This window comes from Mustela erminea, chromosome 7 (genome assembly GCF_009829155.1).
Source record: "Mustela erminea isolate mMusErm1 chromosome 7, mMusErm1.Pri, whole genome shotgun sequence".
Classification (NCBI taxonomy): domain Eukaryota; kingdom Metazoa; phylum Chordata; class Mammalia; order Carnivora; family Mustelidae; genus Mustela; species Mustela erminea.
The window spans coordinates 111208440-111226754 of NC_045620.1; the positions used below are offsets into that span (position 1 = coordinate 111208440).

The 18315-nt window shown below is 41.5% G+C and overlaps 2 long non-coding RNA genes across 2 annotated transcripts in view; one reads left to right on the top strand and one right to left on the bottom strand.

The window, feature by feature from the left end:
* Positions 1 to 18315, bottom strand: part of LOC116596005 — a 91687-nt gene that overhangs the window by 25299 nt on the left and 48073 nt on the right. Inside the window, exons 3-5 of the long non-coding RNA XR_004287964.1 lie at positions 16090 to 16303; positions 15708 to 15940; positions 14914 to 15046 (exon numbers count right to left, since the gene is read on the bottom strand). This is a non-coding gene — a long non-coding RNA (uncharacterized LOC116596005). The remainder of the gene's footprint in view (positions 1 to 14913; positions 15047 to 15707; positions 15941 to 16089; positions 16304 to 18315) is intronic.
* LOC116596006 lies at positions 3785 to 13593 on the top strand. The gene is made up of 3 exons (XR_004287965.1): positions 3785 to 3856; positions 11898 to 12120; positions 12616 to 13593. It is a non-coding gene; the product is annotated as an uncharacterized LOC116596006 (long non-coding RNA).

Here is an 18315-nt window from a genome sequence, read left to right on the forward strand (position 1 = left end):
GAAGACCATTCCATGCTCTTGAATAAACATTGAAGAATAAACATTGTTAAAATGTCTATACAGCCTAGAGCAATCTATACTTTTAATGCCATTCCGATCAAAATTCCACCGGTATTCTTCAAAGAGCTGGAGCAAATAATCCAAAAATTTGTATGGAACCAGAAGAGACCCTGAATCGCTAAGGAAATGTTGAAAAATAAAAATAAAACTGGGGGCATCACGTTACCTGATTTCAAGCTTTACTACAAAGCTGTGATCACCAAGACAGCATGGTACTGTCATAAAAACAGACACACAGACCAGTGGAACAGAGTAGAGAGCCCAGATAAGGACCCTCAACTCTACGGTCAAATAATCTTCGACAAAACAGGAAAAAATATAGAGTGGAAAAAAGACAGTCTCTTCAATAAATGGTGCTGGGAAAACTGGGCAGCTATATGTAGAAGAATGAAACTCGACCATTCTCTTACACTGTACACAAAGATAAACTCAAAATGGATAAAAGACCTCAACGTGAGACAGGAATCCATCAGAATCCTAGAGGAGAACATAGGCAGTAATCTCTTCAATATCAGCCACAGCAACTTCTTTCAAGATATGTCTCCAAAGGCAAAGGAAACAAAAGCCAAAATAAACTTCTGGGACTTCATCAAAATCAAAAGCTTCTGCACAGCAAAGGAAACAGTCAAGAAAACAAAGAGGAAACCCACGGAATGGGAGAAGATATTTGCAAATGACAGTACAGACAAAAGGTTGATATCCAGGATCTATAAAGAACTCCTCAAACTCAACACACACAAAATGAATAATCGTATCGAAAAATGGGCAGAAGATATGAACAGACACTTCTCCAATAAACACATACAAATGGCTATTAGACACATGAAAAAATGTTCATCATCACTAGCCATCAAGGAAATTCAAATCAAAACCACATTGAGATGTCACCTTACACCAGTTAGAATGGCCAAAATTAGCAAGACAGGAAACAACATGTGTTGGAGGGGATGTGGAGAAAGGGGAACCCTCACACTGATGGGGGGAATGCAAGCTGATGTGCTTAGATTCTTTACCAATTCTTCTTAGAGGCTGAGTGGTTTCCTCTAAGTCTGTCAACTGATGAGAGTAAGTTATGTGATCTGAGTAAATATATGTTGAGTCAGAGTGTGAGCTAAAGTTGACTCACTGGGGTCATACGTTAAGGCAATCTGACTGTACATTACCAGGAAGTGCAGAGGCCCACCCTATCTTATTTTAATCAGATTGGGCCTTTAAATCTATGGCTGATTCATTCAATTAGTTAAAAGAGTCCTTTCCAGAGACTCTATCTGCTTTATTTCTATCCATTTTCTGCCTATTCCTTAGGACTCTTTAGTGATGACAGGATTTCCTACTGCCATGGAGATTTCCTACTGCAATGGTGATTTCCTACTGTCATAGAGAAGGACAATGAGGCAGAGAAGATTGTACATATGTAACACAAGATGACAGTGACTTGAAAAATTAAGAGTCGTGAGAATTTAGCTAATCTTTCTAGGGTAAGATGACGATGATGATAATGCTGAAGACTACTGACACTATTGTTTGCTTTGTGCAGGACACTGTGATAAGTGTTTTACATGTTGAGTAGGATCACAACTTGCAAGGTGGAGCAACAGCATTCTAGGCAGAAGGACCAACATGAACAAAGGCATGAAGAGAAGGCTCAGCACACATGTACAAATAGAGCAATGTGGCCAGAATGTAGCATATGTGAAGGGGAATAGGGGTAACAAGGCAGACAATGTAGCTGGGATGTAGAAGATCTTTTTCCTATAGGTGATGAGTAGCTATGGATTTTGAGTGATTTCTATGATTGCCCCCCTATCAGCTTTTGGAATTTGCATTTTTTCCCTTGTGCCATTGTACCTTGTACAGTTTGTAGAAGCATCTGTAGTTTTTGTATGTTTCCAGGTATGCCCCTTTGCTTAGTTAGAATCTTCCTTGAGAGCAGTGCCTGGTGAAAAATAAGCTCTTATGTGTTGGCCGAGGGAGTCAACATGCTATCAAGCCAACTCTGGCTACAGTGAATAGAAAGAACAGAGGAGGAGGCAGCCCAAGGGCAAAGAGACCAACAAGACACAACATGGACAAAGAAGGGTGGACTGGGATAGTGGTAACTTGAATTGAGAGAGGGAAGCCTATAACCTGTGAGAGGCATTTTGAAAATTAATGTTGGCAAGATACAGCAACTTTGATTTGAACTACGTTGGGTCTGGGATAGAGTGAGGCTAAGTCAAGGGATTATTAAAGGCTCTCAGAGGAGATATTGCCAAGGTAGGCCAAAAGAATCCTACTTAAGGAGGACGGGACACTTGGGACACCTGGGTGGCTCAGTTGGTTAAGCAGCTGCCTTCGGCTCAGGTCATGATCCCAGCGTCCTGGGATCGAGTCCCACATCGGGCTCCTTGCTCGGCAGGGAGCCTGCTTCTCCCTCTGCTTCTGCCTGCCATTCTGTCTGCCTGTGCTTGCTCTCTCCACCCCCCCCCTCTCAGATAAATAAATAAAATCTTAAAAAAAAAAAAAAAAAGGAGGACGGGACACTAACCAAGAAGAGTGATGTCTTGTTCAGCAGCTTCCTTCACCTAAAATTCCCCCCACTCTTCCTAAGCCCTCAAATCATTACTATCCTTCAGGATCATCTCAAAAGCTTCTGTTCTTCTATATACCCCCAAACTTCTCTGTCTCTAGGTATGATCATTCCCTCCTTTCAATGCTTATAGCATTCGGCATTTCTCATTTGGCATTTCAGTTTTGTGTTATACTTACTGTTTTTCTTACCTCTCCCTAACAGAATATATACTCCCTTTTTTCTGTACTCATACAAATTTATTCATTTGAGTGGAACAAATACCCTGATTCTAGAGTTTTAACTTTAGATCCAGAGAAGAGAGGAAGAAGTCAAGAATGACTCCCAAGTTTTGCCTCAACAATCACAAGGGCAGAGTTGCCATTAACTGAGATGGGGAAAACTAAGGATACAGCATGATTGGTAGGAAAGATCAAGAAGTCAACTTTGGACAAGATATGTTTGGAATTTCTATTAGACAACTGATTAGAAATGTTGAGAGGGCAGTTTGACATAAGAATTTAGAACAGAGGAAAGAGTTACAAGCTAGAGGCATACCTTTGGGAGTTATCAGCTCATAAATGACATTTAAAGTCTTGAAACTAGATGAAATCATCAATGAATTGCATGTGCCTAGGAAAGGGAGGACATCCAAGGAACTCTGGGTTACTCTAGAGTTTGGGGATAAAAGGAAGAATTAGCAAAGGAGACTGAAAAATGGCTGACGAGAAAGAAAAAAAACAAGGAAAATGTGGAGTCCTGAATGCCAAGGGTTAAAAGGATTTCATGGAGAAGGGAATGATCTACTACACCTCATTCTGCTAAAATGCCAAGATGGTGACTGAGAGTTAACAATGTAGAGGTTACTGGTGACCTGGAAAACAGTGGTTGTGGAAGAATGGTGAGGACAAAGGTTTGATTGGACTATGCATAAGAAAGGGGGACTGGGAGGCGGAAACTTTCAGAAGTTTTCTGTAAAGAAAACAGAAAAGTGAAGCAGTAGATGAATAGGAAGAGGAATTGAGGCTTTTTTTTAAGATAGGAGAAATAACTATATTTATACCCATAGGAGTAGTCCAGAAAGAAAAGGACAGTTAATGCAGGAGATGGAAAGAGAATTATTGGAGTGATGTCATTGAATAACTGAAACGGAATGGGAGCTGGTGACAAGGTAGAGGGACTGGCCTTACAGACACAGATGGTTTATTCATAGTAATAGGAGGAAAGGTGGAGGAGAGTTGCTTGTAGGTAAGTAGATGTGCAATGGAAGTTTGTGTAAGTTCTCTTATGTCTGATTTAATTTTCAAGAAGGAATGAGAATTACCTGGGTGCCAAAAATAAAGAGAAAATTCAAACCCTAGGAAAACAAGCTTGTGTGTTAATGCTGCAGCCAGTGTGGGGAGGTAATGGGAGTCACTCAGGTACTGTCTTGCATTGGATTTTAATGGCTGTGCAGGGACAGAGACAAGATTATGGTCTGGCACAGAAGCGGCATATCTGCTTAACACCCAAACTCTTAAAGGGTATCAGTGAAAGTTTGGACTACAAAGCAGTCACTTAGTGGGCTAGGGAGATCACAGGGAAGCTCATCTAGCTCTGTTGAGGTTCTGAGTGAATAAAAGCACTCTGAAAAATGGAAATCCCTGGATTGAGCACCTAGCAAATTAGTAGCTCAAAATATGCAAACACCATGGTACAGATGCTCCAAAGCCAGAGCGAGTGATGCCTATGAGACATCTGCAGAAGCAAAAGAAGAGAAAATTACCCCTATTTCCCTTCATATCCCCCTGGAGGATTTCTCCCACAATCAAGGCTGCAGGGAATTCTCACAGAAAACAATTCCCGCTAATGATGAACTCACAGTAGAAAGTTATAAAACACAGGAAGTTAAAAAAAAAATCCAACATGAGTGAGAACAAGAGGACCCAGCTAATAGTACTGCAGGCTCAAATACCTCAGATAATAGAACAATTGCCTAGAGACTTCCAAATAAGTGGATTTAAATGATTAAAGTGGATTCCAAATAAGTGGATTATCAAAGAAAAAAATCAGAAGTATAAAAAAAGAACAAAACAATGAAAATAGAATTTCTGAAAGCAAAAATTAATATAAAAATTATTAATATTAATATAAAATTATTAATATTAAATGTTAATATTACTAATATTTATATTTAGGTATTTCCATCTATCTATAGCTGTATAGCTTCTGGCTACCACCTTCATAGATCTTCAAGAAATTAGGTCCTAGACTTTGGTTAATTCTGAAGATAGTTTTCTTCTCAATAAACAAATGAAATAGCAGATTAGATCTGGATGAAGAGAAATCAACAAATGAAAAGATATATTTGAGGTGAATTAACATTGAAAAATAAACCCAAACTATGAAATAGACATGAAAAGCATGGGGGAGAAAATAAGATGCTTAACCTGTACCTAATAGGAGTTTAAGAAGAGGAAAAGGACATTTTATTTAAAACCAAAAATACCCTAATGAGTGGGAATTTCCATAACTGATGACATGGCATAAGAAGTACAGGGAGTCCCAAAGAGGATAAAGTCAGATTAACATCTAGATGCCTCAGGGAACATCAATAAGAAAAAGAAGCTCTTGAAAGAAACTTGATATGAGACATTCATATATAAAAAAGGGAATATTTAGACTTATAAGAGACATCTTACCAGCCACAATAGAGACCAGATGACAGTGGAGTCATACATCATTGTACTGAACAAAGCAAAAACCTTACTAGAATTCTACAGCTAGCTAAATTGTCACAGAAGAAGGAGGAGAAAATTTTGACATTTTTGACAAAAACTCTAAGAGTTTATTATTTGAGGTATTGCTGAAAGAACTACTAAAGGATATGCTCCAAAAGGAAGGTAAGGTGTAAAAGAAGCAATGTTGTCTGTTTTATTAGTTTTGGGATATTTCTATTATGTTTCCAAAATGAAATAAAAATTCCTTATCTACTTAGGTATCTCCATCTATTTATAGCTGTATAACTTCTGGCTACCACCTTCATAGATCTTCAAAAAATTAGGTCCTAGACTTTGGCCAATTCTGAAGATAGTTTTCTTACTTCACTGAGACTGTTCTTTTTTTAAGAAGAAGGAAAGAAAGAGGAAAAGCAGAACCTAGGAATCAATCCCTTGAGAATTACTCAGTTCAAAATCTGTGAGTCTCAAAACTTTTGAAAGATGTGATTCCAGAGGCAACCTCTGGCTGAAAACCAAAGACTATTACCAAAAAATTACTGAAATTGTCCACAAGCAGGTGAATCATTCATTTAGAAGGCAGCCGAAGGCTCAGGAGACCTGGCTAATGCAGATGAATGAGTTGAAAAGAATGCTAAGCCTTTGGTTCACATATTTTATTTTTCTGACTAGATACCTCTCTGGGGGTAGTGGGAAGTGGCTTTCTGGGACAGTTAGAGTTTGTAAACATGAAATTCATGGGACATTCCTGAGGAAAGTGTAAGAGAACATTTTTGTGTGTGGAAAGTGGAAGAGGGTTTGTAAAAATGATGGATGTTGGGAAACTGATGTTTAAAAACCTGTAAGGGATATAAAGGTACCAATAAAGAGAACAGTACCATACTGGGAGATGAAATGTGGCAATAAAAACCTCTATTCGGGAAAGGAGCTTTCCAAGGAGTCTGTAATTCTATCATTTGGCAAGGGTTGGAGCCCTCTCTTGGGTTGCCAGGAAAGATGCTTAAATCACAATTTTTATAGTTTCCTTCAATGGAACTTCAGGAAAATAGCCAAATATGCATGACTGAATATGGATTCAAATCTGATGGGCTGAGTCGTGCACTATATTGGGACTTGGATTCTCAAGTTGGCTCCTTCCTTAGGTTCTTGGGTCATCTTTCATCCCGGGAAGATTTATTAAGTCTGATTCTGGGCCAGGCAGTATGCAAGGTGGCCAGCGGTCCTATTTCATTGCTCTGGGCCATGATTCTCCTTAGCTATCATTTCACAATTCTTCTCACTCTACTATCTTCCAATACTTTATCCATTCTGTTCTCTCACAGCTAATGCCCTTTCTCCTCATCTCTCTGAGAAAGGAGTTAGTAGAGGAGAACTTTCACCATTTCTGCCAACTATATCTATACAACCATGCTCAGCCTGCTTTCTGGTTACAATGAATTAACTGTCTGGGATCCTTTGTGGAACCAAACCCTCCATAGGATCAATGGATTCCTTCTCCTCTCTTAAACTCATGGATATGCATCCAGCCACTGTCCTGTCTCTCCTGCATTTTCTGTACAGGGACCATTTTGGACATACCCAAGTATCTCCCTTGATTCCATGTGTACTTCCAGTTCCAATTTCTCTGTTCTTCTATAATCTTCTTCCCCTTCTTCTTCTTCTTCTCTTCCACCTCTTCCTTCCTTCCTTCCTTCATTCCTCATCTCTGTCCTCCTCCTCCTCCTCCTCTTCTTCTTCTTCTTCTCCTCCTTCTTCTACAAAGAATTATCTGCATGTATAGTCACCACTTGCTTTTCTCCTATTCTTCCTTGAAAACTTTCAATCAGGCTTTCAGCATCACAGCTCTATCAGGACAGCTCTTGCCAGATACACTGATGACTGTCATTCTGGCAAGTCTATGGTCAAATCTCAGTCCTCATCATTTGATCCAGTTCATCACTCTTTTCTTTTTGAAATAGCTTTTTTCACTTAGCTCCTAGTTCACTACTCTTCTTGGTTCTTCTTCCTATTTCAGTTAATTACTTTCTCATTGTCCTTTGCTTTATAGGGTTCTTCATATTCCTAATCTCTAGCTTCTGGAATGCCCAGGATTTGGTCCTGGGAATTCTTCTGTAAAAATGACCCCTCCAAGGTTATTTTATATAGTCCCAAGAATATAAATACCATCTCTCCATTGATAATTTCCAAATTTATAAATCCAACCTGTCCTTCCTCTTGAACTCCAGATTTAATCCAGTTTCCCACTTGACATCTACACATAAATATCCAATATGAATGTTGAACTACATTTCCAAATACCATATTTTTATTCCTACCCCTACCCCCAATCACCTTCTCCCTCAATTCTCCCCACTTCTTTTAACAGAGGTTCATTTCTACGTGCTCTTTGGTCAAAAGCATCTCTGACTCCTTCCCGCCTCTGACTCCTTCCCGCCTCTCAACCCACTTCCAGTTTGTGACAAATTCTATTAGTTTTCCTTCTAAATATATCCCAAATCTGACAACTTCTTATCACTTCCAGTACTCCTACTCTTATCAGAATTACCATCAACACTTGACTTCTAACTGGTTCTCTCTGAACACCTTCTCCCCTATAGATTGTACTCCACAGAGCCATCAGTGATTTTTCTAAAATGTAAATCAGACCACTTTCCTGTTTTGCTCAAAACCCTACATGACTGTTAGCTCATCTAGGTAAAGTATCCAATACTTACTGAGATCCTACTTCTCCTGGTATGTAAGAGGATGTTATGACTCTGACCTCATGTTCTCCCTCTCTTCCTTTCTTTTACTCCATGGCAGCCAGGATGGCCTGAGTATGCCCCCAGCTTTGCCTTCATCTTCACTGTTCTCTCTGCCTGAATTCTGTTTCCTGGATACTTGCAGAGATACCCCTCTCTTCTTTCAAGTCTCTACTTAAATGTCACCCCCACCCAAGAGACCTTTGCAGATCATCCTGTGTAAATGGCACCCACTCCCTGTCACTCTCTATCACTTACCATTTTATACTGGAATGTCTTGAGAGTATAAAATTTTCTTTGAATTTCAAGATAGTCCTTACTCTCAATTAATTAAAAATTTAAAAACAATTTAGTTTTCATTGATTTGGAACTCTGATAATTTCAGATGGAATTAACATCTTATATATTTGCATCACTTCTCTTTATATTTTTTCCTCTAAGTAAGTGCAAACAAGATGTGAGGGGCTGTGGTGTGTGATGGAAGGACAACTGGACTGAGATTTAGATGGTCTGGATTCTAGTCTGAGGTCCACCACCCAAGACTGTGTGCTTACGGGCCTGTTGGCTGACCTCTCTCATCCACTGACTTCTCCCCTTCCCATTCCTTCCTCTGTAAAATGAGGATGTGCAGTTGTGCTGTCACTAGGAAATCAATCTGATGCTCTAAGTAAGCACCATTTACAATTAACTCAGTTCCATTCCATCCCATAAATATACGTCAAATATCTACCATGCCCAAGGAATTATGTTAATGACAATGAGAAAAAAGGTACCCTTTATCCTTATAACATAACCCATAATGAAGACATTGCATATTAAAATTGAAGTAAATATATTGTTAAAAGTGATGTAGCAGGGTTTTATTCCCTATCTTCATTTATTTATTTGAGAGAGAGAGAGAGTGAGCGGGGTGGGGGGAGTGAGGAAGAAAGAGAGAGAATTTTAAATAGACTCCCAGCTGAGTACAGACTCTAACATGGGGCTCGATCTCATGACCCTGAGATCATGACCTGAGCCAAAACTAGAAGTTGGACACTTAATTGACTGAGCCACCCAGGCACCCCCTTACCCACATCTTTATTTTTATATTTTTATTTTTATTATTAACAAAAGATTTTCATTTATTTATTTGACAGACAGAGATCACAAGTAGGCAGAGAGAGAGGAGGAGGAAGCAGGCTCCCCGCTGAGCAGAGACCCAACCCCCCAAAACGCGGGGCTCAATTCCAGGATCCTGGGATCATGACCTGACCCGAAGGCAGAGGCTTTAACCCGCTGAGCCACCAGGTGCACTCCCCCCTCCACCCCGCATCTTTAGATGAAGAAACTGAACTGATGTTCAGAGAAATAGTTTATTCAAGAATACACAGCAAGTAGTAGGATTGGGGGCTTTCCAAAGAGGTCAACAAGTTTCTTAATTTCAAAGACAGAATTCAGTTTGTTCCTTAATATTAGCCACTTAAAAATATCAGAATACAGATTCCAAAGCTAAATGTTTCTTTTCTATTTTGATAACGTGTAAGAAGCAGTAGGAGAGGTCTCTTTGGGAGAAGATCCTTATATTTTTGCAGCTTGATAATCTATCTCTACTAATATGTAAGAATAGGCAGGATTTAAATGCCTAAAGATGACTATCCTGTCACCTGTGTACACAGTTCAGTGTTTGGACAGGATGAGCTATGAGTAATTTAAATCAATAACTGTAAAACAAGCCCACCACCACTCCACCCATCCCAGAAGAGAGGATCATGAAATTCACAAAAGACACCTGAAACAGCCCATAAAAAACAGTCATAGTTAATGCCTGGGTCAACACAATTCACCTTTGGTTTAATTTATAAAAACTATGAGAAAGAAAGCCATAGGGGTCTTGACACGCCCATCCTAACTATGAACGCATTTCCTCCAGACAATCAGGAAACACTTTTCTAAGGAATTCAGTTCCTTGAGCTTGACCTTGCGTAGTGACTTTAGAATGAAGTAGAAAACGACTGCCAGATTGAAAGAGAAATCCTTTGATTTTTTGGCCAGACTCTGATCAGCAGAGAAATAAGATAATAATGCCTGTTGAGTGAGCACCCCCGAGAAGCCTTCCCTCATCTCTAGCTGTGGGAAAGGGGGAGTAGCCACGTGGAGCGGCTGGGCTGCTGGAGACTTTGCAAGCCCGGTCTCCAGGAAATGAGGTCACTGCCTCTGAAAATGTCTTAGTTAAAAGGGACCTGCATCACCACCTGTGGACTCCTTTGCTTCATAAATATGTTCTCCAGCTTAAAAAGCACCGGCCCGGCATTATCACATTGATCTGGAGGGTCACGTAGGCAGAGGTATTTCCATTTTAGATGAGAAAATGAACTCAGAGAAGGTTCAATGACTCATCCAAGGTCATACACAGCTAGTCTGTCAGCAAGAAGGTGCCTGAACTAGGGCTGTATTCTCTGAGTCTGGTAACGGGCCATTGCTAACCTTACAAACTAGAGCCTGAAGCTCATCAGGATAAGGTAACTTCCCATGATCACCTGGGGAATGAGCACCAGGGCTTCCAATTATTGCGCAAAGCAGAGGTGAGCAGTCCTCGTCCATCGCATGGACAAAGATCTCCCAGGACAACATCTTCCTTCCTTCCTTCCTGTCCTAGGAAATGTCTACGAGATTTGCCCGCCTGTCTTTTCTACTCCTACCACCTGTTTTCCCACTTGAAGTCTGATGAAGAAAATGCCACAGAACCTTGACATACACACAATCCCTTCCTCCCCTTATTCTGAGAATCAGGAAACCCTTTCAGTTCGGGGAGTTTTGTTTGGTTTTCAAATTTAAAAAACTATGTGGAAAAATAGGTCAAGTTAATGAGGCACCAAAGCTTCCAGTTACTAGAAAATTTTAAAATAATGGTAATCATTTTCCTAGGATAACCATCCCAAGGGCTTAGCATAGGGCCTGACCTTCTAGGTGCTCAGTCAATGGTAGATATCTTCTTCCTTATTCTAATTACTCTTAGCCATTCAGCAATTAGAATCATAAACAGTCTTCAGACTCCTTGCAAAGTGCTCTATTATGGTTGCTTCCCTAGGTTGTGACGCTTGAACTAGGCAGGGGCAAGAGAAAGGTTGTGAACTTAGAGGAAGGGTCTATGAGGCTACAAATGAGGCAACAACTGTTTACCAGCTACTCAGGGCCTCTAGGAAGGGTTCAGCTCAAGTGAGATGTATATATTGCTTGGCTCCTCAACAGGACTGGAAAAGCTGAAGGGTTTATTTAGCTAGAAAGGAAAGGATTGATGAGACTGGGGCAGAAACTACCCCTTGTGCTGTCTGCTCTGCCAGGTGCAAACCTTTTCCCCTTTGGGTGCAGAGTAAAAGGAGGACATGGTAAGAAAGGAAGATCTGGGCAGTCTGGAGGGGATTAGAGGTTGGAGGAAAGGAAAAGTTGCCTTCCATAGCTCTGGACTGTTTCTAGAGTCTACCTCATCGTATACTGGCCAAGAAGTCGTCCCACTTCCCCCAACCATGCCCTCCTCCCTGCTCCGATGCACATTGCCCCCACACCCTCCAATTTATCCCCATCTCTGTCCCAGATGGCTGCAAAGCCCTGTGATTCCACATTTCCCTCGGCTTCTCCCCTCCAAGCCTTTTCCAGTCCTCCCCTCCCCAGGGATGCCCCACCCTCCCCCAGGCTGGCCATGTGGAGTCTGTCTTTTTCCTCCCATCTCTTTACACTTGTGTATTTGGTCTTTGACGCAGGGGCTGACCCCACATGTTATATTACTGTGTGCAGAGAACATTCTGCGGGCGAATGACTTACAGCACATGCTTTGTCTTCTGTTCTTTCTATTAGGGGTGTGATTTAGAAGATGAATGTTTATAACATGACCTAAGGAATTTCATCCTCCTCTGGAAAACTGTGTAGGAGAGAATCCTAATGGATAAAGAGTAATGTCTTCTGGGCTCCTGCCAAACGTTTGGACTTGTGAAAAGCCTCTGCATTCACCTTTTACTGTTTATTGTAAACTCGCTACTTCACCATAGTTGCTGGCTCTTTCTGAAGGGAGTGGTCACAAGTAAGTGAGCATCTCACTGGTTCTCACAGAGAAACAAATGGTAACGGCCGTGATGGTGTATTAATTCTGTACTAAGTGCCTTCTTGCACCTTAAAAGGCTGTGCAGCTCTCCACTCCTGCATCTCACTGGTGGTGGGGGTGCGACTGGGATAGGAGTAGCGGGGCAAATCTGAAAGACTAATCACATGGAAGTGTTGGGGATATGGAAGAACAGCTCTGGGAAAGAGGAAAGCAATTCAGCAGTGTTTCCCTCCTGCAGGCCCTTGGGAGGAGGGCTGGCATGATGGAGAGGCACAGGGCTTGCTACTAATCCTGGTTCAGTCACTTGGGAAAGTGAGGTACCCACTCTGAATACCTCATTTGCAAATGAGGGTAATAATAAGCACTCCTCAAGGTTATTGCAAGGACTAGATAAAATAAAGTATCTGTAAAGAGAATGATAATAATAATAATAATAATAATAATAATACTTCCTGTTGTGTTTTCCTTTGACAGATTTCTTGCCTCACTATGACTCTGGGGAAGGAAGAGAGTGGATGCTGCCTCAGGAAGGAGAAGAGCGTTATGTGGGAGAATCCATGTCAGAGAGGAAGCGGAATTGAAACTCCCAAAAGGAGTCTAAGAAATAAAATAACTTTAAGGGAATCCTAGTGAAGATAGGTTTCCCTGAAAAGACTGAGGAAATGCTAAGTCTCTTTGAAGAATTCCTATATCAAACATGACATCTCTCAAGTGATGGATTAGAAAAGGTAAAGTGTTAGCATAACGATCTGGAATGAGGCATAGATTTTCTCCAGAAATGAGGCTAACATGTGTGAACTCCCAGATTTCCCAGAGCTGAGAGAAGATTGTACATGCCCTAAGTGAAGCTATTCCATGGGGGAAAAGCCCACACAACGGCTATGGAGTAGACTCAGTCTAGGTGTGGGGGAGAGAGAAGGTCATGCCTCCATAGTGCCAGGAAGCTATGTAGTAGACACTTAGCTACTTGTTCAAAAACAAGTGAGCATAGTACATGATAGAGCCGACAGTTAGGTGCCACCAACACCCAAAACCAGACCATTTGAGGGGCCCAGAACTAGAGGCAGTAATCAACAGACCAAGAGTTTCACCAGCCATGGACTTTAGTCACAGATATCACACAAGTGCCCAGGGAACAGCCCTGGCCAACCACACTGGGTCAGAGACCCAGCTGGTACACCATCTTCCTCATCACCTTGAGGACACTGGGCATCCCTCTTCAGTCAAATGACATTTTGGTTGAGGGAGGTGGGAAACCTCGGTGGTAAAACGTTTTTCCAAAGATGGGCATGCACCTTGAAGAATCTCTTTAAATTTTAAGATACATTTTTGAATCCAAAGACTCCTGAAAATGGAAAAATTTCTATCCCCTGTTGGTCCCTCCCACCAATGGGCCCAGCAGGATGGGGACTTATGGGGATTTGTTGCAGTGATTAGATACAGAGAAATAAACAGGCCTAATAAATTGGTATACTATATAGTTAAACCCTTGTCTGAATTTAATAGCATCACAGATAGGAGACACTCAGTGCAGGTAAGTTCCCTTAAATACCTCTGAGAATATCAAATTGGGTGGAATCCCTCAAACTGAAAAGATACATTTCTTAACTAAAGTTACTTTCAAAGAAGCTCATCATTCCTGGTGTGCTAAGTGCACCTAATACCCATTAGGAAGAAAGCTTTTACATTTTTGTTGGTCAAGAGATGATTTAACTTATTATAACACTGAAAGAAAAAAAATGGAAATGCTTCCTAATGTATTTTATTTTATTTTACTATTTTTTGAGGATGTGGTGAGGGACAAAGGAAGAGCATCTTAAGTGGGCTCTGTAGTGGGTATGGAGGCAAGGCTTGCGATGATGAGCTGAGCCAAAATCAAGAGTCAAATGCTTGACCAACTGAGCCACCCAGAAGCCCATTGGTTAGTTTAGTTTTTATATTGAACATAGTTCAGATGTTTTTCTTTTTTTTTTTTTTTTTTTTTAAGGGGTTTTGTTTTGTTTTGCTTTTATTTTTTTATTTTTTTTTTATTTTTTTTTTTATTTCCAGCATGTTTTTCTATTGCTCCCTAAGTGTGAAGAGGGTGAAAACATTATAGTAATGTCCCCCTTTCCAGCGCAGTGAGATTTTCACCTCAGCTCTCTCCTTTCTAACACTCCAGATTTGGCATCATTCACCTCAGCCAAATGCCTATAATTTTTGCTACTGTCTCTTTCCACCTTTATCCAGACTTCTTCCTATTATTTTGTTATCCATCTTCACTTCATTATTCCAAATGTCTTCTGTGAAAGTATCTCTCTATTGCAGTTAAGGAAACAATGAACCAACAGAGTTAAGATATTCCTAAATACTTATAGTATATCCAATGATGAGAAGTTTGGTATGAGCCCCCAAATCTTGTGAAAATATGATTCTTAAAGGAGGTCTGACAGTCACAAACTATATTCTGGGAGGTGAAGGTAGATGTCATTGAGCTCTACCTGTCATGGAGCTCTAGGAATCGGGCTGAGGTATGGTGGAGACAGGAATGTGTTTACCCAACCTACACTTTCTCCTTCAGAAATTTCCCCAAAGAAGATCACGAGTTAAGGCCAGTCAGTGACCCATTTTTAGATCACAGACTTTCATCTCTGAGAAAGAAAACCACAGTGTCTTTTTCAAGACACAGAATAGCTACACCCCCCTTCCCATCATCAAAATAGAAGATGAGGATTGAAGTGAACTTCCACAAAGGTGAAGGAACTTCCCCATAGCCTGAAGCAAATCACAAACCTGCAACACTGCTTAGAAGGTGACCTTCAAATTCTCAGGTTCGCTCCAGATCTGAGCTCCATCTCCAGCTGTGTCGGAAGGCTTGACAGGATTGTGGTGGTGATGGTGCGGTTACTCTCCCTTCACACCAGGGCTGTTGAGAGTTTTAATCATATTAGTGCCAAATTTATCAATTAAAAAATCTAATATGAGGGGTACCTGGATGGCTCAGTGGGTTAGGCCTCTGCCTCAGGTCATGATCTCAGGATCCTGGGATCAAGCCCCACATTGGGTTCTCTGCTCAGCAGGGGGCCTGCTTCCCCCTCTCTGCCCACTGCTCTGCCTACTTGCGATCTCTCTCTGTGAGAGAAATAAATAAAATCTTTAAAAAAAAAATTGAATATGGGATCACCTTCAATCCACTTCACCCAGAAATCCATTTCATAAGAGGAAACATGGATTGTATTCCCTACCACTATGAAGTGAGCAGAGAACGGCTTAATGGTGTTTAAACATCCCCCACCCCAAAAGGAAATATTACAGGGAAGTTCCATACATACAATAGTTAAGGGCCAGCAACTGGAAGGGCTGACAGGAGCCCCACCCTCTGTTCTCACTGTTTCTGTCCTTCCCATACATCCCTGAGACATCCCTTCTGAACCCCATGTGCTCCACAGAGCGTAGTTTGGAAATCACTGCATATATAAAAAATGTGAGCAAGAAAACCGCATATGAAGAATTATTACTGAGGGTTCCCATAAGCGTCATGCTTTTACTTTGGGGAATTGTGATTCATTAACCAAATAAGAACTTACTGCCATTTTTCCAAGGGTACTTCATCCAGGAACACCATGTACACAGAATAGATGTATTGCCTTGCTATGGCGGTCATTTTAAATTTTAGTAAATACTGCCCCTTTGATTTGGTTCTGCTTAAATATGCAAATTAGGCACATTTTTGTTGACCCAGACACTATGGTAGACTCAATAGGAATCATTAAATTGTTCAGACACAGATGTGTCTCAGACAACTCCTGATACTGACAGTCTGAAAAAAACAAAAATCAATAAGAAGTGTAATAACAATGAAAAAATTAATGATTCAAGATAAATGAAGAGCTATTGTAGGACATGTGATTAAAAGCCAAAGTTATTGCCCAGGAAATAACCACTATACACACTCAGTGCTAAAATTACCTTGGATCAGAGTGGCATCTTGAATACAGTATCCAGGAAACAAAAAGGTCAGCTTCCACTCTAGTTGGCTCTGGTCATGTGTTATCTCGAATGTTGACTTAGTTCTGAGTATCTCGCTTTGCTTTCAGAGGAGCATGGTCCAAGGGTAATGAATGGGCTCCAAGGTGAATTCCTCTTCTGTGAAGAAGTGTTGATAGAATTGCAGCTGTTTCGCCTGGAGAAAGTGGGGCATCAGTGTGATCTTTTACATCATTAGGGGTTTTTGTCGGGGGGCGGGTAGATACACACACACACACACACACACACACACACACACATAATCTCTCTACAACCATTCTTCCCCTCCATCCTTGCCAGTCTCCTCTCCCACAGGGCTAGCTAGCACCAGGGGGGGCAATTTACACAGATTACAATGTCAAGGGAGCCCCTCAGAGCCATGCCATGTGGTGCCCCAGTCACCATCACAGAAAGGGTTGCCATTTTTTAAACTGTGGTTCCAAAAACATAGCTGGAAATGAAAAGACAGAAAAGAATGGGAGTGAAACTCTGGTTCAGAATGAAGACATTCTAACAGTGGGAGAAGACAGAATGGCAGCTCTGGATGGGAGCATTTGGAAAGGGGTCTTACAAAGGGGAGCCCTGGCTTCTAAGATTGATAGTAATGACAGCAGTCAGTTCACTGGACTTTAATGACATGACTGGTCTTGTGGCATTTGACTTTTTTTTTTTTTCACAAATGTTCTCCTTCTCATTCATCACGAAAATACTCCCAGGCAGGAACTACAATGATCTTTATTTTATAATGAAAGAAATGAAGCTAAGACAAATAGCTTTACTTTTCTAAGGCTAGACAGAGAACTAGTAACAGAATTGGCATTTGAGCTCAGGTCTCTGACTCCAGAATGTACACTCTTAGCCTTTATCCACACTGACTCTCAACAATGAGTTAACAAAACCCCTTCTTCCTTCATGCGTTCATCTGCTCGATTGTAGCTATACTTGATCTATGTGAATAAAACTGGGTCTGGACATTGCACATCGAAGAATAAAATAATTTCTGTAGAACAAAGATAGGCCTTGCTCTCACGAGTCACCAGTATCTGCGTCTTGGACTCTGGGGCAAGCCACACACCTGGGCCCCAGATGGGGAAAGCCGTCTTGCACACAGCCTAGGTAGGCTTCCAGACCCGGTCCCATCACAGCAGGCCCCTACTGCGCTCACGCTGCATATTTTGATCATTTCCCAAATGCCCTCTCCAAAAATAACACCTCAAGGAAGCAAGGTGTAGCCTCAGAGGATATTTCAGAGCCTCTGATGAGAACTGAAGGGAGTGGCACCCATCAGAGCCCCCTCAATGGCCACTGTCATTTGGGAAATGCTGAGATGAAAGGGAGAGCCGGAGCCCTTCACTCCGTGTGCACCGACAGCTGTCACTCTCCCATCACCAGAGCTGCATCCGCCAGGAAGCCCAGGGGAGGCCTCACTGAGGCCTGTTAGCACTACAACAGATGCTCCTTCCACACACACATCTAAGATGGCCCCTTCCACGGGGTGGAAAAGGATAATCTAAACCTTCCTGTTCTTGCCAAGATAACCATGTGTGGGTCTTTGTTCTGCTAGTCTCTGGAACACACAGATAGATTTCCAAGCAGTGGGAACCTCCTGTTCTGTTCAGTCTTTGGACAAACTCTTGTTCTGCCCATTTCACCCCAGTTTCCTGAAACTCTGGCTGTAGGGCTCCAGTGGCTGGAGCCCATGAGAGGTTCCTTTGTAAGGAGAGTGTTCACAGCCAAAGCCATCAAGGCAGGCAGCGAGGGACATCAGGCTCTAAGCCAATGACAGCTGTGACAGGTATTGGCTTGGCTTTCCTGGGCTGAGAGGTCACCCCCTGAAGGTCTGCTTGCCTCATATGGCTCCTTTCCAGGAAGGAAGGTGGTAGAACCACTGCCCATGGGCTGCAGTGGGCACTGCCTAGCTGGGGGAAGGATGGCAGAGGACCAAACTGTTGCTGATCTAAATGTTTAGGGTTTCTTTTATCCCTTAAGCTGATGGAGAGAAGCTGTGGAACAAGAAAGCTAATCCTTCCTTGCAGATAATCCAAACACAGAAGCCAGAATTCTATGTTCAAACCTTTCCTCCATTTTCCTTCTTTGTGAATTTAGGGTATTTGCCAAAGAGAATAAAAAAATGGAATGAGATGGATTTAGAAAAGAGAAAGAAGCCAG